Raw genomic sequence first — 21,369 nt, 5'->3', positions numbered from 1 at the left:
CTATATTATTCAAAACAATTTCAAGATTTTTCAAACATGGCAAATGTGCAGGCTTGTAGCGTGGCACAAAGTGATGCGCTGTGAGCTTGTATCTGCTAGTTTTGAGAACACTGTTCTAAATCCTAAGAGTTTTCTGAAAAACGTATGTTGCTTATATTTTTGCATCTACAGTATCAAACCTCTGTGTGGACATTGATTCCTTCTGTGTATGTTAGTGTGCGAGGGTTCCTTTTGTATTCTTGATCATTTATTAGGCTCATAGTCCGATAAATATAAGGCAGAGGTTGGACAAAATTGCATTATTTCGTTTTTCAACTGATTCTGTTAGGAAATTAGGTCTACTAGCCAGGATAAAAAAATCTACCCTGATCTGCTCACTGCAAATACCCACAGTGGCCAAATCAAGTTGGGCTCCCATCGACTTTCTATACAGGAGGAAAATACCCAGAAAAAGAAATCTGCTTTAAGTAGGATGTGAGGGGTCTAACTAGGGGTTTGTCATGATGCTGAATCCATTGCAAGCATTTCTTTTGCACAAAAAAACATTCATTGGCCCCAGAAAACGCCCACAAAAGGTGATGACTCATCACTTTTCATCACCAAACCATCATTTTCTGGGGCCATTTTTAGCCCAAGGAATGTTTTTTTGTGCAAAACAAATGCTTGCAATGGATTCAGCATCTTGAAAAACCCCTAGTTAGACCCCTCACATCCTACTTAAAGCAGATTTCTTTTTCCTGTATAGAACGTCGATGGGAGGCCAACTTGACCACTGTGGGTATTTGCAGTGAGCAGATCAGGGTCGATTTTTTTATCCTGGCTAGTAGACCTAATTTCCTGTCAGAATCAGTTGAAAAACTAAATAATACAATTTTGTTCAACCTGAGTGTATTTTCTCCCTAGATTTACTAGACTATTATGCACCTGTCTGACTGGAAAACACTATGGACAATTCAACAGGAGTGCAAAGACTTTTTCCTCCCATGTTTAGAGAGAGAGATGGGGTGAAAATAAAAAATGATCTATTTTACTTTTACTACATAAGCTGCGATGAAAGCCTCAACTAATTGGTTAAACCTGTGCTCTGTTTATCTTGCTAACTAAGCCAAAAGTAGTAGTTCAGCTTTTACTGAGTGACTTCAAAGATTTGAGTGGTGTGCGTTTACTGTATTATTAAGTGTGCTTACTGGTGTTGCGTTTCAAGAGTTTGGACAAGGTTCATGTCATCTGGTCTTGAGCTGTTTGGAATTTAAGTTATGGGACCTGAGCTACTTTTAAAGGTTGTGTGTAAACTTGTCAGGTGGAAACTGTTAATTTCCAGGATTCAAACTTCAAAGTATCAAAAATACTAGATCTACAAGCTTGTGGATCTGCTACTTTTGATGCTTTTGTGTGACACTGTAGTTTGATCAAGTAGGCCGTTAGTTTATGACACAAACAAACAAAAACAAAAAAGAGATATGAGGTTTCTGCCCTGACAGTCAGCAACAAAATAATCCACAAGGACAAGATTAGGCCGATTCAGAGAATTGAATGAAATGTGAGATGTACAAACTACAAGGTTGGAGTAATTTGTCTGTGGAACCTGTTCTGTTTGTGTTTTTAATGTACTTGTTTGTTTCGCTCTCTTAAAAAAAGTCAAGCCTTTTCAGATTACTGAAAATAAAAGCCTTCAGTAATGATAAACTATATCACTTTTCACAGTGTTACAAAGTGCTATACAAATGAAGCATTGAACAAATGCAAATAGCAAACAATACATTATTGTCAATTAACTCTTGAAGCTTAACAAAAGGTAATCCAGAGGGTTCCTGAGGCTTGGAGCTCAGACAATGGGTGCCATGGTACCCTAAGGTGCTCAGAATATTTTTAATTGATCAACATCACTTCAGTTTAACCACTTAGATCCTGCAACGGAGTTGCACTGTCTTGGTGCAGTCTTTTTTCAGTCTACACCAAGTCTCTTCACCAAAAATTAGCAGATCTACAAGCTCGCAACGCGTCACAACTTGTGAATAGGGATGCTGCTTGCTTCAAGTGGTCAAACGCCAAATATAAAGGTTTTTTCGATCAGTCCTAACGGAAACGGATATTCTCTCAAGTTTTACTACGTGACATTGGGACTAGTAGGGACCAGAGTCTTCTAATCAGAGAGTCCTGCCACTGCGGGGTCAGAAACAGCGCTGGTCACGTGGTTCATTGTCACTTTACACCTCATAGACTTCAATGCATTTTGTAAACTTCCGGTTCTCCGTTTGTCACTATACGCCAATAGATGTGTGCGTAGAAGACCTGGCCCCATGAAGTGAACGGGAGTGACGCAACTCTCCGTAGGTAGAAGGCTCTGGTAGGGACTACTGCTGCCAGGGGGTCCCAGGCAGTTCTCCTGTGCATATAAAGCCTTGAAAAGGTCTGAGGTTTTACTGGAGCTAGCTGTCTGAAATAACATATAAATAACATATCGTTGTGCCTTTTACTTTTTATTTATTTCTATGATTTTGGGGCTTTTATGCCTTTATTGATTAGGACAGTAAGTAGACTGACAGGACCTGGGGAGGGAGATGGGGAGTGTCACGGAGCAACGGTCGTTGGGATTGGAATTCGAACCCGCAACGCGCCGTCAGGGCTGGCTGGTATTTCCACCCTGGGTTCCTGGATGCCCCACGCCGACGGCCCGGGCCGTGCCTTTTACATTTTAAGCATCTTACACTTATCTAAAGTGATCTACGTTAAGTAGAGACGTTAACGGATGTAGTACCTTGCTCAAAGATGCTAACTTGTAGTTTGAGAGAGTTAAGCGTTTGTTTTTTATGGGCAGGGCGATTGAATACAGCTGGCATTACAGACTAAAAAGTGTCAGTATGTGTGTTCTATCCAGCCTACATGGTTCTACAAGCGAAGAAGAAGTTAAATACCATATGGCTGTCATTAGTACAACTTGTAGTACATGAACCCCGATCTATCCCAAACAGCTACACTCATCCAACCCCTTTAGAGATATTAGGGACAGCTTAAGTTCTGTTTTATTGAATCTTACTCTGACAAGGGCAACAACACAGGGTAGAAACAAATCTCTCATCATCTCGGGAGATTAGATCTCCATTAGGAGCAAGCTGGTCGATGGAAGCGTATACAAGGCAATAGTGTTGTCAAAAATATCGATTTATCGAAAAGTATCGATTTTGAATATAGTATCGATTTTCAATATGACTTTTCCATAGTTTCAATAATATCGATAATATCGATAATATTGATCAGTTTTTACCTCTCTTGTTGGTTTACACGTTATGTGTGTCCTTCCTACTTTGGCTTATTCCTAGTTATTTTAAAGGCGTATTTGTACTTAGAATGTGAAAAAATCAAAGGCAGGCCTTTAAAAAGTGCACTACCATCTACCTCAAGAAGTTCTGTTTTTTTCTTTAAATAAAAATAATCATTTTTGCACTGAAATCGCTTTGGTTGCGTGGTATTAAAAATGGTATCGAGTATCGAAATGTTTCAAAATATCGTATCGAAGTTAGAAATCCAGTATCGTGACAAGCCTACAAGGCAATTACCAGCTTGCTCTTTAGAGATGTTAGGCTTCTGTGCTACCAAGAAAGTCTGCTTGCTACGCCCACATCAAGAATGACACATCCATGACTGTCAAATTTGTTATTCTGTCCAGCGATTGTTAACATTACAAGATGACCTGATGGTTGATTTATTTTCAAGGGAAACTATAATATAACTTCTAAAATGCAGTTATTGAGCCAGAGTGGTATTGTAAATGGTAAATGGACTGCATTTACTGTATTTAGCGCTTTTCTCCAAAACGCTTTACAATGTATTTCACATCCACCTGTTCACACACACACACCGATGTGAGAGGAAACCATGCAAGTCGCCAACCTGCTCATCGGGTGCAGTGTCTTGCTCAAGGACACTTCGACATATGAGGATGAGCCGGGAATCGAACATGAAACCTTCGGATTCCTAAGGCAGCCACTCTACCTCCTCCGCTGCTGTGCTGACGTATTGTAGTAGTGAGGCCTGTGGTGATTTCTACACTGGTACTCTAGTATTAAGTGGGGGATGCTTGCTAGCCGCCAGGCCCGATTGGGTGGCCGCCATGACATCATGCTCACTTAGCGGGTGCTTTCTGTCGTTTCCTCTTATGTTTGTTCGGAGCGTAATTCCGGGTTGACCTCAGACCTCAGGAATACAAACCATATTTACCGGGAGCAAACTGTCGGAATCCTCAAACCCACACACCTTGCACTGCAGGGAGCAAAAACAGGACGAGATCGCATAACAACCGCACATTACGCACTCCAATTTATTACCCCAATACATCACCGCCTATACCTACACTTGAAATGGCCATGGGGAAACTTAAGTCAACCTTAAGTGCTGGATTTATGCTGTTACCAACAGACCGATCACCCTCGGGCATCAAAATGCACAGAAAAGGGGGGCGGCACTCTTGACATACCGCTGAAGACATTTTCAGCATTAAATGAATGGACCCGGAACAAATTTAGTGCAAAAGGTGTTTCCCCCTGCCTTGCCTTTTCATTTGAGTGATGTCATTTGGGTTGTCATGGCGAAACAATGCAGATAATGATGGTAGCAGGAGGGTTGCATGTGGGCCAGTGGGGAGTAAAGCCTACTTTTTACTCCTGGGTGGCAACGGTGAAGTCTCTATGTGTTTGCATTACATGACGCTACAAGGGGTAGTTACTTCCAGGAGCAGTCATCTGTAAAACAAAAATGTGTTTCATCGTCGGCACGCCAAAGGCGGCTGACCCGAGCGCCGAAATTTGACGATGTGTTGACGCCGTGCGTGAGAACGCGTTGTTTGTCCCGATTACATCAAGGCACCGAGTATCGGAGCCCGAAGTGAAGGATCTTGTCATCCACTTAGAAAACACTGAACGGTATGTCACGATGCTCGAGGAGCGTCTGACTTCACACACGCACACACACACACACACACACACACACACACACACACACACACACACACACACACACACACACACACACACACACACACACACACACACACACACCCCAAGTAAAGCAACAACACCTTAGTGCAGTGGGTTTCAACCTTTTCATATCCGGGTCTATTTGTTCGGCATTTGAGTCACAGACCACCATTTGATGACATTTAGCCTCTCAGACCCAAAACATGGAATATTTTGTTATCGTTGGCTAAGATTTTGTCCACAATTCCATTCTGTATAGATGTGGTACCATAGGACTGATAACAGGTCAATCAAAATAACAATTATTCTACATTCTGTAATTGTGTAGACTTCTTGTAAATTAAGTAATGCAGATGTTTAACAATAATGTAAAGCCCTTTGCACACAGGCGCGTTTATCCGCACGGATAAAACGGACAATTTCATTTTTTTAAAAGAAAACATTGATTCTCTACGACCTCATGCACACCGGATCCGAATTAGCCGCGCGACGAGTGGCTGCGGCCGTGCGTTTTTTTTTTCTCAATCGAACCCAGTTCGATTCGTGCGTCTTGTCGCATGCGGTAAAAAACTCATCACTCCTTTTATGACTCCTTTTGGGATCCGCAGCGCCGATTCCGCACAGCATTGCACACCAAATCCAATGCGTTTTATTCATGCAGCAAACGAAAAAAAACGCAACTGTCCTGTGTGCAAAGGGCTTAACTCTTGAGAGCGTAAAATGAAACCAAATGGACCCGTAAAGGGTCCATTTTTGTTTCAATTTATGCTCTCTATAAGGGTACATTTGGTTACCAACTCTCCATCATTTAGCAGGGGATGCCCTCAAGGACCACTTGTGGTCCCCGGACCACTGATTGAGAACCACTGCTTTAGAACATCCACAGACTCCCATCAACAGAAATGGGAAACGGTCTTTGAATGTAGGCCGACCTGTTGCTGTTGTTGTTGTTGTTGTTGTTGGTGTGTTCTGAGCATTTATCAGTGGAGAGACAACACAGAGAGAGTTAGGCCGGACTCTCATTTTGGGCGTGAACTACTCCTTTAAGTAAGAAATGTGAGTACTTTTTCCACCACTACTATGAGGTATGTGTGTGTCTGGCCTGCGTCCAGTGAAGTGGGTGAACGAATGAATGAAAGAAAACGGCAAACAGCAGTTTATTTTGTATATCATTGCAGCCACAGTAGTAGAGCCTGCATAAATAAATGATTATTGCACAGCAGAGATCAACACCAAGTGGAGTTATGTACAGAATCAGCCTGCAGCGATCCATGCAAAACAAATCACAACAGAAAAACCACACACTGGCAGGCTGAACCAACCATAAACACAATAAAAAATGACATCAAAACCACACTGCTGCAATAACCTTAGTACAAAAACAAACAACTTAGGGAGACAAAAACCATAGACCATCCACAGGGGGGAAAAAGGACTTACTGTAGTCTTAACATGAATTTTCTCTTCTGGGCATCCCTGGCAAAACATTTTCAAATGGGGGGTCCCCAGCTAAATACATATCCATTTGGGGGTCCTTCGTCCTTTGAGAACTCATGGAATAGAGGGTTTAGTGACGATAATCGTTATTGCGACTGTCAGGTCGCAAGTTCCTGTGAAAAGCTCCACCGGCAGTCCGCCTGTCCGTCAGTCACGTCACTAGGCCTGGGGCGGTATCGACATTTTGTTACCGCGATTACCGTCTTCCCATTTACCGACGGTACTGCGGTAATTACCGCACCCCCGTATCTATTAATTAAGGTTCGGGGATAAGCCAAAATATTGCAATCATCTTCCCTAAAGTCGCCTCTCCACAGTGGAGAGGCGACACAGCCTGACCGCCCGAGTTATACTTCTCCGTACAGCACAGCGGGTATGGCTTTGAAAGGAGCAGATCTACAAGCTCACAACACATTGCATCCGCGACGCGTTCTGAGCTTTTAGATCTGCACTGTCGGGTTACCATAGTAACGTAGGCTAGCTAGTAGGCTTTTCAGACACAAACAGCTGTGTGAACAAACCAGAAGAGGACGGGTAGTCAGATCGTGTACAGTGATTCTGTAAACTCACGTCACGTCTCAACTCTCAAATCCCAGTGATTGAGTGCTGCTATATACAGGTTTTAGTTACAAGACTTGACAGAAAAGGTTATAAAATCTCCGACGCGCCGCCGAACGGGCACAACGTGCGACGCGATGGAAAAAGTAAAATAGTTTCACTTTCGGTTTTAGTCCACGCGGCCCGCGCTCCGCCAGTAATCCGTATGAATAAAAAAAGATATGCCACAACACAAGGTATGTATTAACATCCTTGTGTCGTGTGGATTACAAAGAAAGTTTACGCTGCTCTGTACTCCTCTACGCAGGCAGCAGCAGTGACTGTCTGTGTCTCTGAGAGTGAGAGTGACGTTTGTGGCTTCCAAACTGTGGTACACGGCCCAGAGCAGAGCGGCATGGAGCGCATGCGGTCCTCGCTTCTCCCCTGTTTTAAAACTCGCTTGTTTTCCAATAAAAAATAGACTTTTTTTTGTATTTTTTTACCGCGGTAAGCACACTGACACCGCGGTAGACCTCGGTTTACCGCGGTACGGCGGTACGGCGGTTACCGTGTCCAACCCTACACGTCACACTTTAGCCCCTACTCATCTCCGCCACCGTTGCCCCTATCCATGCCAAACTTCGCACACACACTCCTTGGCTGGCAAACCACAACCTCCGCCCCTGATTTCTCATATTCCCCTCTTCTAGCGCCACCATGAGGTAGCTTTTGGCCCTACTCTTATCTCCGGCACCGTTGCCCCTATCCATGCCAAACTTTGCACACACACTCCTTGGCTGCCAAACCACACCCTCCGCCCCTGATTTCTCACATGCCCCTCTTCTAGCGCTTGGTTATCGTTTATCGTAATAAGAAATGTGTGGACAATATAATATAATGTCCAATCAGATAGGATTGGTCATGCTTCACATGACATCACGATTATGAAATGTAAATGGTTGAGACGGAATTCATTTCCAAGTGGATTCCTCGCGACTGGGTTAGGGTTAGCTAACCCGGCGGTGCAACGCAACCACACTTGTAATTTCCCAGAACTGCACCTTTCTACGTGGTTATTGCCTTGTTCTCACTGGGCTACTGTACTCTGTGTATTCAAGAAGCATCAGTCTAGACATTTATATTTGCCATGCACTGCAGCCCTCCTCAGCTGAGTACATCATTGCCCCTGCCCAGTGCCTCCATTATCTCCCTTGTTGATCAATGGACGGCCTCAGTACTTTATGACCTGCGTGCCTGTGGTCCTCTGACTGAGAAGGCATTGTACCAATAACAGAACAACTCACTCTCTCTCACAAAAAAAGAGCCATAAAAAGGGCCCTGGGTTTATACTTCTAGGACTAAGGTTTTATGGCAGGCCTATAGCCCATGCCACCCCCCCTCCCCTCCTCCCCCCCAGGCCATTTCCTGCTGTCAGTGCGAGAGAGAGGATTAGCTGGTTACAGAGCAAACTAGCAGAGGGAACGGTTAGACCTGGTTGTTTGGGTTGGTAAGGAGTTTTTTTTTTTTACAGTTGACTGGGATACCTTTCTCATCATCATCGCCTTCTCTTTTTGTGTGTGTAGAAGAGAGGACTGAAGAACCAGTCACAGACAGACAGACAGGCTGCTGCAGGATCCCTCCAGGAACTCTGAAGGTACGTTACGGTATTGGTTCTCAAACGTTTTAATGTCAACGGCCCCCTGAATTGATATGTGTGTGTGTGTATGTGGTTAAAAGGATTGGGATGCTCTATTCACACATTTTGCAGGGGACCCCCCTGGAAGCCTAAAGCTCTAGTGCAGAGTGCAGACAAATAGTAGCACAAATGTCACCGATTGGTTCGCCCCGTGCCAACTGAAAATTTCATAGCGGAAGTGCTCGTTCATGACTTGAATCCCCAGCGTGTCCTTGAACAAACTCTATCGTCAATTAGGCCCCACTAAGTCACGTTTTACAACCCGGAAGAAGGGGTGAAATCTCCTCATGTGCTGGGTGAGCAACTCAATGCAAGTGGACGGGCGGGGATATCTGGTGCCCTCTCTATACTTATTATAACTCTGTCTCCAGCACCTCTGGCACACTCAGTCCATGTGGTGGTACTAGTCACTCACTCACCCCTACATAGCGAAAGTTGTTGCTTCACAGGAGTGTTTTACCATTTTAGTACACCTTCAGCAGCTATCGCTTCGCTCTTGCGGCGTTAGTCTTCTCCCCCCTCAAGGTTGGTGCCCTGTGCTGCAGCACCTAAAGCCCCTTGCATTAAGGCCCCCACTGCCCCTAGGACATACATGGGCAACTGGCGGCCCGGGGGGCCACATGCAGCCCCCACCTTCACCTAATGCGGCCCTCAGGTTAATATCGGAAAACTGATATATTATTGATTTCAGCTGTTACAATTCCAAACATGACCTGCTTTAATACCGTCAGTCTATCTTAGTAGCTTAATGACTAGTATAGTAGTAATAAAATGTATTTTTTTTTTGTTATGTCCAATGTATTTCTATTTAGGTTCATAAAGTTAACATGAGCATATAACTAAATGCGTTTGAAATTGAATCAAAATATTACATTTCAGGATTCCAATTAAAAAATAACAAAAAATATGACATGATTCCAATTCAAAAGAGGCAAAAATAGCCGATCTACAAGCTCAAAACGCATCGCAGCGCGATGCAATACTAGAATTACAAATGTGGCCCTCTGGAGGGAAGGTGGAAATATAGTGGCCCTCACCATCATCAAAGTTGCCCACCCCTGCCCTAGGAAGTCACGACGGGGACCTAGAGATCGCGGCCCACAAGGAATGCGGCCGGCTGGCCATTAGGATCCTCCATTAGGACATAGAAGGGCAGCTGATCGGGTTACTGTGTTTGTGTGTGGAGACCTGGGCAGCCTGGGCAGCTGACTGGAGAATTGGCACTCAAAGGGATGCCAGGGAGGCCTCCTCCACTCAAATAAAACCCCCACTGGAGGCCGACTTCAAACAAACGAGAGAGAGAGAGAGAGAGAGAGAGAGAGGCTCTGGAAAATTAAACGATCTCTTCTTGCTGTCTGATCCAACGTGGTGCTTAACTCTGTACCACTTAAAACTGGAAGGCATCTGACTAATTAAGCGTGTGTCGTTTGTTCCGAGTCATGTCACTGGGAGCAAGAGCAAACATGTACAGTAACTTAAGCAGCAACACAGAAAGTAAAGCAAAGTACACACAACGCGGAAGGCGAGCTAGAGGCAATGAGCCCACGTCAAACACAAGAGAAGCTCAACTGAAATAGATAGTTTCCTTAGGGCGACGATATTTTCAAACACCCAACCGGGTGTTAACTCTTGAGCCCTATAGTATTTCAAAAGTAGATTTACAAGCTCATAACGCATGGCAATGCAATTGCTTGTGAGTTTGTAGATTGTCCATTTAACCTTTTTTTTTTGCCTGGTGTTTTCATTAGCGCAACTTAGTGACTGCAACTTTCAACAGAACATAATAAATGTCTTATCTATGCAATCGCTCAAAACAAGTATCATTCAAAATGATGATTTGGTTGTAAATGTTGAAAACAAATGCTGTCTCTTCATCGCTCTCTCCTTGTTTCCTGTCCAGCTACCCCCCTCAAAATACTTGCATAGCTCAAAAGTTGGCACGAAATCTGGCACGTTGTTTTTTCAGTAGGCTGTTACCAACCAATCGGTGACATTTGAATTGACATTTGAAATGATTCCTAGAAGCCAAACTTTCGTTTCCCTGCTTTTATGCTTTTATTATTGTGGCTTCCGCATACTAAGCGAGTGACTTACTGTGTGCATCATGCAAGCTAAGGCTGGATTTGTGCGCAGTCAGCTCCGCCAACCCGCCCGCTCTCTATTGTTCCAGCGGGATCACTCATCTCACCTCTCTCTCTCCCCCTGGGGGACATTAAACTCCCTCCAGCCAACGTCCTGTCTGTCTGTGAGACCTATAAAAGCACATCATGACTCAAAATGTTTCACCTACTTCACAATTAGCCACAGCTAAGAATAGACAATGTGGGATAACGGTGGTGCTGTATACTCTTCTAGACCAGTGGTTCCCAAACTTTTCAGGTCGAGACCAAAAAGAGAAAATAGCAAATCTACAATCTTCACAACGCGTCGCTTCCTTGGCATTAGAATTTCTTCGATTTATTTTGTTTAAATGTGTTCACGAGTCATATATATATGACTCTATATGACTACACACATATATATATATATATATATATATATATATAGAGAAGTGTATTGAAGGACCACAACAGCTTCACATGGTTTTGCAACTCAGAGTTTCATGCCATAGGACAATCATCAGGCCTGCAACGACAAGAAAGGACATACATGAGATAATATGACATTTGTAAAAATACAGGCATATCCGCAAATCACAAAAATCAATACATGAGTGTACATCAGGTTGATAGCAGGTATGGACTAGAGTAACTCAGACTACTATCCAGTAAACAGACCAGGGCTGAGGAAAGTCATAGTACATGCAAGCTCTATACTGTATGTGCAAACAAAAGTGCATAACTCACCAAATAATGTGCAAGAAACAACCAGAATTACATTGCTGCCATGTATATACAGTATATATATATATTGCCTTTAAATGAACATTATTTTTCAGAATTCAAAAATGGCAGATGTACAAGCTTGCAGCAACGCACAAAGTGACACACTGTGAGCTTGTATATCTGCTATTTTTGAGAACCACTGGCCTAATGGGCGTGTCCACTTCAGTACGGCCCTGACACGTCACGGCAGGAGCACTGGTTCTCTGGGTCTGTGCCTTTTGCATCTCCTTTCACCTACAGTAACAATCCTTTTGCATCTCCTTTCACCTACAGTAACAATCCTTTTGCATCTCCTTTCACCTACAGTAACAATCCTTTTGCATCTCCTTTCACCTACAGTAACAATCCTTTTGCATCTCCTTTCACCTACAGTAACAATCCTTTTGCATCTCCTTTCACCTACAGTAACAATCCAACGACAGCCCTCTGCCAAAAAAAACAAGCCATAAATCTGTCATTTATATCGCCCGCGGCACACAAAACTGGTCGAGTGTCATCGTATAGAACGGTTGCAACATAAACGTAAAGGCTCGGTTACTGTTTCTAATCCCGTTATGGCGTTATCAGCACTTCCATCTCTCTCTCTCTCTCCCTCTTGTGTTCCTACACATACAGTATTGTGCATGTGTCTAAATATTAACGCCGGCCCCGCGGACCCCAAAGCGAGCTCAATAAGGATGTTTTGAGGAAGGAGAAAAACCAAACACCAACAAACGCCTTGTTGTGACCGTCTAGTTCCTTAACTGATTGAGCCGCCGTAAACAGTAATTAAGGCGTTTAAAATCAAACGCCACAGGCGGCGTAATGATGGATACAGTTACTGTAGGTGACACTGACATACAGAAAGGGAGCAGTCACTTTAATTACCACACTGTACCACAATTATAGGAAACATTCCAATCAAAAATAAAAGCAAGAATGAGTTGTAGAGTAATGGAAACGCGGCCACATTCCCTGTAGATTCAGGCCCGCTCCCTCCCTGTGAAGTTGGGGAATTATTCTGGAACTGTGTGCGAGAATGCTGCTTGCCCTGGGGGGAGGGGGAGGGGGGAGGGGGGTTCATGTGGTGAGTTTGCATTCCCAGTAGTTTCTCTGTGGATGCCACTGTACTTACAAAAGCATTGTGAGCTTGTAGATCTGCTATTTTCAAAAGATTTTAATACATGTTATACATTTGAAAGCTTGTGAAATGGGACATTCTGCATAATGAGTACTTTCTACTTTTGGTACCAATAGAGGGTATGTGTGCATGCTTGAAGTGAATGGCATATCGAGTGGCAAAGTGAGTGTAATGACGTTTAATGCAATCAGAGAGGACTTTTCTGTTTGGATGTTTGGGCTGTCAAGGCCAGAAAGTAGTTTTTTGTCCCTCAGTAGGCGTTCCCGCATAACTTCCGGGTGCGATAATGATGTCACACGCATACCCTCTATACTTTAGTACTTTTACTCAAGTAAATTATGAATTCCGGACTTGTGACACAGTGTTTCTACAGTACATTTCAGCATTTCAGTATTCATCCTTCCTTGGTTTTGGTATTTATTTATCGTGGTGCTACGACTGGTGTGGACTTGAAACGACAGGAATGTGTTGGTGGTGGTGAGATGAAGGCTGTAGTGTTGTTGTTGTTTTATTGTTGTTGTTGTTGTTGTAGTTTTGTTTTTCCGTTTCTATTTTTCATTCCATCTCTATGCTGGTAAAACTGTGCAGACAGGCTGTGAGATTTGACAGTTGAGATAGAATGCCTGCAGGCCAGACCTGCTGTAGTAGGTGAGTCTTTTCTTTTAATTGAATAGCAGCAATGCAAACTAAGGTACTATCAATATTTAATACAGCAGAAATGCCCCGTGTGTGTGTGTGTGTGTGTGTGTGTGTGTGTGTGTGTGTGTGTGTGTGTGTGTGTGTGTGTGTGTGTGTGTGTGTGTGTGTGTGTGTGTGTGTGTGTGTGTGTGTGTGTGTGTGTGTGTGTGTGTTAATTTTGACAGCAAATTGTGATTTCGTCTTAGTCTTTTGAATAACACATTTAGTTTTAGTCTTCTGAAATTGTTTAGTCTTTAGTCTAAATTCAAAATCTTAGTCTTTTAGTCTTAGTCAACAAAAATTAACACTGGTATATATACTTTTACCTTTTCCACCAGTGCTGGCCAGCCAACAGGATCATCCTTATTCACCATAATATGGTGAATAAGGAACATCCTTATTCACCATAATATGGTGAATAAGGATCATCCTTATTCACCATATTAAGGAGGAGAGGCCATTTAGGCTTTCTGCGAGACTAGGGATAGGACGATAAGTGATATTATCGTTTATCGTGATAAAAAAACACTCACGATAATCGTATCGTTGAGATTTAATTCATCGTGATATCGTCCTCCGTCATGCACTGGGATCAATTCACCTTTTATTTGCCGAGCTGCATATCTGGTACCACTTAAACCCTCTATAAAGGTACTTATAATATACAGTGCATACTTGATACAGTCTTTTTTTTTCACTCTTTCTATCAAATATCTTTGCCAAAAAATAGCCAAGCTACAAGCTTGTAGATCTGCTATTTTTTGGCAAATGTTCCGCCCCAGGATAATGGATTTGGATTATCGCGATAATATCGTAAATCGCGATTTCTTTTGTTACAATAATCGTGATATGAAATGTTCATATCGTCCCATCCCTATATGCGAGACATGAGCAGAAACTGTAAATCAGAAAATTGAATGCTAGAAGAAGAAGCTTACGGTAATGGCCTACAATTAATCATTTTGAGTAACTAAATAGCGAGTGGAATGGAAGCAAAAGGGCTGTAATCAGAAAAAAAAAGGAAGAGCCCACGGCCCTCAAATACCTTCCCCTATTGTTCCCAGAGCTCCCTCAGGGCTCACACAGTAAAACCAAAGAGTGTAACCCTCATCCTCACACACGTCGTTTAGACACCAAAGCTGTGAGAATTTACAGCATCACCTGCAGAACGTAGTCAGGGACGTCGTTCGCACCACATTCTGGGCCCTGATGGGTACAAGGATTCACTGCGGGGCCCCCCATGATAGATAGATAGATACCTTTATTATCACAAGGGGGAAAATCAAAGTTACAAAGTTACAGAGAAGTATGAAAAAGAAAAAGAAAAAACAAGAACAGAGTACAGTAAAGAGCAAGGTACATCAAGAGAGGGAACGAATAATATATAAATATAATATATATACATAAAGTGTCCTTAAGCACAACTATCAAAATAGTACAGTGTCCAAATCAAATCAAAAGTGACCATAGCAGTCTAGTTAGTGCAACAAGTATCTCTCTGTCATGTCAAACACAAGCAAAAATACCCAAAACTACTAACACAACCTAATAGTGCAGTGTCAAAAAAGTCAGTGCGAAGAAGAAAAAAAAGAAAACTCGAAGGAAAATAAACTAGAAATGTTCTTCATAGCGGGACGGGGCACACCGCATTATTATGCAATCATGTTGTGCTTTAACTATTGAAAAATAGCAGATATACAAGCTCGCAAAGCTCGAGAAATGTTCTTCATAGCGGGAGGGGGTTTAACCCATTTAGACTGGGAACGCATTATTACGCAATTATGTTGTGCTTTAACTATTGAAAAATTGCAGATATACAGCTGCAAGCTTGTAGATCTGCTATTTTTGAAAAGTCTTGGAAATGTGTGCAAGTCTTTGAATATTTCAAATCCTTCTAAGGTTTTTTGAATAACCTATGTTTCTATGTCAGTGGTGCTCTGTGAAGGACCCCCAAAATGATATGTATTTGGCCACTGACACCCATCTCAAAATATTTAGTTCCAGGGACCCCCCTGGCCAGAAGCAAAAATGTTGTTACAAATGCCCGCTTAAAAAAATACAAATATTCAAAGATTTGCACAAATTTTCATTACTTTAAAAAAAATAGCAGATCTACAAGCGCTGCGAGCTTGTATATCTGCTATTTTTCAATAGCTAGAGTATAAAAGAATTCCAGGCCTCTCCAACTTGGGCCCTAGTAACTCAGTCCCACTCCCCCCCCTTGTGACGCCCCAGAACGTGGTTCTTCTACCTGCTGCAGTGCAACACGCTGAGAGGCACAACTCTAACCCTGCAATAAAAGGCCCACCTAGCATCACATCCAAGAACACCCTCGTAAATTATCTTTTTCTTTGGAGATACTGACAAGAAACTTACCACTTTGAAAACCTCAACAAACTTATTAGATTTCCCCAATTTGATCTGTCTCTTCGCGCGCGCGCACACACACACCCACACCCGCGAGCCCACACACGCACACACACATAGACACACACACACACCGCAGAGCCCACACACACAGCAATGTTAGACTTTTACTCGATAAAAGTAAAAGTAAATGTCCGGTAATCAAAATGTACTTGAGTAAAAGTACAAAATGCACTTTAAAGGACTAAAAGTATACTCATTATGCAGAATGTCCCATTTCCCCCCCAAAGTTTTCAAATGCTACGTATATCCACAAACATATAGCATCTACAGGTACAGCTGTGTGTAAAAGCACAGGGGCAATCTTAAGACCCGGGCCAGCTATGCTAGCTAGCAGAGCATCAGGAAGCTGAAGCCCAGTGGCTTAAATTAAAAAGCTGAAGAAATTCCCACACACACATGCCGGGGGTTTGTTATCGGGCCCAGGTGCTGCGTGAACCGGGCGGGCGGGCAGGCAGGCAGTCAGGTGCTCCGGCTGGAATGTGTTTTTCCAGACATGGCATCAGCGTTGCCGGAACTTCCAACACTGAGAGCTGGGAGTGCATTAAATCCCTACAAATTACAATGAGTGCTCTGCACTGCACTGCACTGCACCGCACTGCACCGCACCGCATGGAACCCCTGCTGTTAGGGCACTTGAAAGTGATTCCATTCCATCTCTTTCCACTCCAGGGCCCTTCTTCCTTCCTTCCTACTCTACTCGACTCGTGGGAACTTGGAGTCCCAGTGCACTGTTGCCAGATTTTTGTGAGAGAAATAAGCAACCGGGTCTAGGAAAACAGGCCCAAAAGAAGCAACTAGGCAGAGGCATGAGGATTTCTTATGACCAATCCTGTCTGATAAGACATTATATTGTCCAATCAGAAAAGGGCAGAGAAAAGCCATTGAACTTGATGGACTTTTGGGGTTCATTACAGAAAAGGCTACAGAAAAAAAGTTTACTCAAGGTGAAATCAAGATGGACACGAATAATGGTCTGGTTGCCTACAGCAACAACCAGTAGGGGCGAGATCATTTAGCGACCTACAACTGGGATGCAACCTGGTCGGTAGTTTTCACCGACTGGGTCGCTTAATCTACCGACTGGGTCGCTAAATCTACCGACTGGGTCGCTAAATCTACCAACTGGGTCGCTAAATCTACCAACCGGGCTGCAAAATCACCGACCGGGCCAGGTCAGTGATTTAGCGGCCCGTTCGGTAGATTTAGCGACCCAGTCGGTAGATTTAGCGACCCAGTTGGTAGAAATGATCTCGCCCTCTCTCGCAACAACACTAATTAAACAAGCCCAAAAAGCCGCAACGCACAACTATCAATGTTTACAAGCGACTTAACGGGGGAAAAAACAACCCCAAAGTGGCTTATTATAAACAGAGCTGGCAACACAGGAGGAAAGCCCATGCTGGTCCCTTGCAGGAGATGAAAGAGAAGGGTTCTAAAAATATGCAGTGTTGATGCTGCAGCTAAAACAGGGCTGGTTCAGTTTCCACAGAAATTGAATTGAAGCTTGACTTTTACAGTATATATATATATATATATATATATATATATATATATATATATATATATATATATATATATATTATTTTTGGGAAATTTAGCCAACTATTAGGTAGATCATTTCCTGATATGTAGGGTTTTCCTTGAATATTTGATTTAGGGCTTGGTTTATACTTGCGTGCCGGTGTCCTTTTGCAGATCTACAAGCTCACAACATGTAGTGATGATGGTGACATGTTACGGTTATTTCTTATCTCAGTTACTTACCCTCTAGATATCCCATAGATATCCGGTACTACATGTAAATATAATTATGTATATACGTTTTTGCTTGTTTTCTATTGATCTCTCCTATTTAGAAAAAAAAAAACATTTTGAATTAAAGTCTTCTCTTCTGGGGGTCCCCTGGCACAAAAGAAAATCAGATGGAGGCAGGGTCCGCGGCCATATAGGCTACTATATACTGTATATATCAATGTGGGGGTCGTTGACATGAAAAGGTTTGGGAACTACTGATTTAGAAGGCATTTGTAGAATGGTCCTCAGGCCTTAATGGTTTTAATGTGGTTGAACAGGCGTGGCGTGTGAATTGTCCAGGTCCCGCTGTGCTTGGCGTCAGGGAAGCACACCTTGCTATTGGTCAGGGAAACACACCTTGCTATTGGTCAGGGAAACACACCTTGCTATTGGTCAGGGAAACACACCTTGCTATTGGTCAGGGAAACACACCTTGCTATTGGTCAGGGAAACACACCTTGCTATTGGTCAGGGAAACACACCTTGCTATTGGTCAGGGAAACACACCTTGCTATCGGCGTGATTTGATTTGAGTCTAAAACCAGGCCCACACAATGATAAGTGTGCAACAAAGCAACAGCTAATGTGCTTCGCGGTGGATTTCAAGTGTTTGCCTACAGATTTCTTCATACATAACAAACGAGCCGATAAGAGACAGGCCGGGTATCCCTGTGTGACCCGTAGTTCGTGTGACTCCAGAGTCAATATTGCAGATATGGGGACACGGTTAGAGATAAATGCTACAGTTTAGTTCCCAGGGCCTGCTGCGACCCATACCTATACCTGCCCCTCGGCACGGCGGTTAAAGAAGTCTTGTGTTCGTATCATATGACAGACCCAAGTAATCTCCGTGAAACATGTTTAGTCTGTGTGTGTGTGTGTGTGTGTTTTTTAGCAATATCCGCCTCAACCCTGTTGAGACCTGAAGCGGGTCCTGCAAGTAGATGACTTCTAAATCAGTTGTTTTATTGTCAAACTTTTTTTCGTGCCACGGACAGAAGAGAAGATTTGTCTTAAAAGATATTAAATTATTTTTATTATTTTATGTTATGAAAGTGAGGAGGAAATAGCGAGCACACAGTGGTTGTATTTACTTCTCACGGACAGATATAATGGACGTGTTTTGACCCAACAGGTCTACCTCAGCATTGTGGAGGGAAAAAAAAAGTTCAAAAATAGCAGATGTACTGTACAAGCTTGCAGCGCGGCATGAAGTGACACGATGTGAGCTTGTAAATCTGCTATTTTTGAGAACCACTGTTCCAAACCAATGTTCTAAAGAGTTTTCTGAAAAAACGTATGTTGCTATATAGTCTAATATCTTAATGACACACATCCTTTCCACAGTTTTACTGGTTAAAGAAAGAGCTCTTCTGCACCAAGGAAGTCACTGTGTCACAGTGTTTGAGAATGTTAATGAGGTTAGCAGGAATAGCTGCGAATTGCCTTGCTTGCACCACCTTGTTAGAAAGTGGCGGTTCCCGCACAGTAGTAGCCCCCATCTGTTGACCAATAGCATCGCTCCATGCTCCACCGGAAAGGAAGTTGGGGGTGGGGGTGAGAGAGGGGGAGAGAGAGAGGGAGGCCTTTGGGAAGTCACTAGGGTTGGGTATCGTTTGGATTTTTACGATTCCGGTTCCGGTTCCGGTTCTGCTTATCGGTTTCGGTTCCAAACGGTTCCTATTTCGGTTCCAAAATGGTTTGGTTTTTACTCAATTTTTTATTTATTTATTTAATTTTATTTTTTAATTTACAGTTTTAATGAATCATTTAAAACAGTACATTTTAATAAAATGTTAATGTTTAATTTACAGTTTTAATGAATTATGCAAATGAAAACATATTTCAATGTCTTCAGCAATACTCTTATTCTGAAGAGATTAAGAAGTCGACCACCGTCTGGAAGTATAATTGCATTACGAAACAACCACATCTGGAAGTCTTATTGCTGCTAGCGCAATATATCTTATTCTGAAGAGATCGTCCACCGGAAGTGTTAGATTTTCCAGCTTAGATTTGACAAAAGAACACAGCTTAGCGAGCGACGAGCGAGCGAGCAGTGACAGTCGCAGACGCACCGTAACCAAGGCAGAGAGACACACGGGTGTCCGCAACACAAGCACTGTTGCCGCGCAGTCTTTCAGAGGAATGCCACGCTGTCATAAACGTTTAGTCTCCATCTCACGTCTCTCTGTGGCTGTGCAGGGCTGAGCTGTACTGGTGGCTGAGCTGCTAATGTTGTTAGCATCGCTGCTGCCACTTGTTGACTGAGTGGCATCGCAGTTGTCCCCCGATTGTGTGTGCGCTTGTGTGTCTGTGTGTGTTTGGAGGAATACACGTTGTCACGTAACTCACGTTAGTTTAGCTTCGGTAACCGGGGGCAGGTCCTGACAGATAGTCAAATACGTATTTGAAGATGAATATAATGTAATGTAATGAAGCCTTTTTTGAACGGATTGCACGTATTTTTTTTACTGGTGCGTCTAGGAACCGATAAGCAGTACCGAAAGTAAATATTCTTTTTGGGTACCCAAGAACCGTCATGTCCTTATCGGTTCTGTCCCGGTACCGAATTTCGGTACCCATCCCTAGAAGTCACCTATTCTTGGTTCTCCTTCATTACACCAGGAATCTGTCCGACTGTCCAGTCCACTCCACACCACACCACTGGCCTCACTGTTGGTTCTCTGTTGTGGAACTGGGGGGAAAAAATATATCTAAGTCTACATTTTAAGTCAAAGGTACAGTATGCCTTGGCTAAACATTCTGCATAATGAATGTAACTTTTAAACGAGCATTGTGTTCAAGAGCTTTTAAGCCCTGCTTCTTAAGGATTTCCTGTCGCCATCCAGACTTCAGGACATGACATACTGTTCAGTGTTGGTAAGTCAATGCAAGGGGGAGTTGTTTAGTTAGTTGTTTGAATAGGGGGGGGGGGATACACACAACTGTGATATGTCTTGACCCTTTTTATTTGATTTATTTTCGTGTGTTGTTGCCATATTTTGGTTATTATTATTCCAAATTATACCGTAACCTTGTATGCTTGCTTGTGTGCTTGTATCTTGTATGCTTTCCTTAGCATACTTACAGTAAGCTCAATTTAACATGGGATACGTTCTTGCCTTCTTGGTGGCACTGACTGCATAACTTGGAACTACTTTAAAGTTATTCATTGACTTGCTGCATAAAATACATTTGTGAAATGTTCTCATATGTTTGAGATGTCAAGTCAGTGTGCGTGCGTGTGCGTGCGTGCGTGCATGTGAGCAAGTAAAGGGTGCAGTGATTAACCTTGTGAGAGTTCACAAGCTAAAACCTACTATATCATATATATACTATATATATACAGTATATATATATATATATATATATATATATATATATATATATATATATATTTTTTTTTCTTTTTTTTTTGTAAATTAACTCCCTAGTTGATCATACTACAGCGTCACACAAAAGGATCAAAAGTAGCAGATCGGCAAGCTCGAACCACGGTGCGGAGGGTTATGGTTAGGAGCTTGCAGCTTGTGGATCTGCTACTTTTTTAGAAATTTCTTTCAATTTGAACCCTGAAAAGTAACAGTTTTGGACATAATATGAGGTTTCCACCGGACAGAGATAATAAGGATGAGAGCCTGTAAGCTCCAGAGATCCCGGACAAAGGGGACCAAAGCAGAAAACAACTTTAATTGGGTGCAAAGATCATTAGTGACGTTTCGACAGCACAGCGTCTCCCAGGCAGTGAAAGGGTTA

At 42.8% G+C, this 21,369-nt stretch overlaps 2 protein-coding genes across 5 annotated transcripts in view; one reads left to right on the top strand and one right to left on the bottom strand.

The window, feature by feature from the left end:
- The window catches only part of mmadhcb (metabolism of cobalamin associated Db), a 250,037-nt gene that overhangs the window by 43,282 nt on the left and 185,386 nt on the right, over positions 1-21,369 (bottom strand). The gene's annotated exons all lie outside the window — the stretch shown is intronic.
- lypd6b (LY6/PLAUR domain containing 6B) overlaps positions 1-21,369 on the top strand; it is a 69,136-nt gene that overhangs the window by 32,981 nt on the left and 14,786 nt on the right. Inside the window, exon 2 of one of the 3 annotated variants that reach the window (XM_080753704.1) lies at positions 8,591-8,661. The exons of 1 other annotated variant lie outside the window; for it this stretch is intronic. The gene's annotated coding sequence lies outside the window, so the exon portion shown is untranslated. Of the gene's footprint in view, positions 1-8,590; positions 8,662-20,373; positions 20,494-21,369 lie in introns of those variants that run through there. One more of the 3 variants, XM_080753706.1, reaches the window with a different exon arrangement.

The sequence above is a fragment of the Nannobrachium achirus genome, assembly GCF_963921795.1.
Source record: "Nannobrachium achirus genome assembly, chromosome: 22".
Lineage (NCBI taxonomy): Eukaryota > Metazoa > Chordata > Actinopteri > Myctophiformes > Myctophidae > Nannobrachium > Nannobrachium achirus.
The sequence above is the reverse complement of the archived record's forward strand: the minus strand, read 5'-3'. Positions and strand labels throughout refer to the sequence as shown.